The sequence below is a fragment of the Leishmania donovani genome, chromosome 20 (genome assembly GCF_000227135.1).
Source record: "Leishmania donovani BPK282A1 complete genome, chromosome 20".
Lineage (NCBI taxonomy): Eukaryota > Euglenozoa > Kinetoplastea > Trypanosomatida > Trypanosomatidae > Leishmania > Leishmania donovani.
Genome location: NC_018247.1, coordinates 334,223 through 334,802, shown reverse-complemented (window position 1 = coordinate 334,802; position 580 = coordinate 334,223). Strand labels below are relative to the sequence as shown.

Sequence of the window (580 nt, the reverse complement as noted above, 5' to 3'; positions counted from 1 at the left end):
CGCCGCGCCTCTTCAGAGAGCAGCAGCGGCACTCTGCGGAGGACAAGTTCATCCAAGTGTCGAATCATGTGCCGCCGATAGAGAGCAAGAGCCGACAACTGCGGAAACGACCGGAGGCGCATCTGCGCAGCGCGCATCGCCAGAGCGGCGCAGCAGCAGCAGCAGCAGGGAGGCGAGAAGGGGGCTGAGGAAGTGCGAAGACGGCAACGCACACAGCATCTCCATGTGCGCACGTGCTCCACACCGCCTTGCCCCGCGCTCCGTCGTCCACGCGCGCAAGCACACAGCGGCCGCGACTGCCAGTCAGTGAGGAAGCAAAAGGTGTGTGGGGTCATCAACAAGGGTGATCAGACGAGTTGTTCGTCGTAGACCTATAGCTCATCACGCAGTCGCACACGTCCGGGCACTCTTCAGCTGCACACCCACACCCACGCCCGCATCGGCCCTGGTATTAGGTTCGAAGGCAACAGTGATGTCACGCACCGCAGTGCGAATGCGGTGTCCGTGGAGAGATGCCACATTCGTCATTTGGGGGGGGGGAGCACACGCATGCGTCCGACACGCACACACACACGCACGG

The 580-nt window shown here is 62.8% G+C and overlaps 1 non-coding gene across 1 annotated transcript; it reads right to left on the bottom strand.

The window, feature by feature from the left end:
• Positions 1-8: 8 nt before the first annotated feature.
• LDBPK_20snoRNA2 lies at positions 9-38 on the bottom strand. Its single transcript, XR_002966712.1, has one exon. It is a non-coding gene; the product is annotated as an uncharacterized ncRNA (small nucleolar RNA).
• Between the last annotated feature and the right edge of the window lie 542 nt (positions 39-580).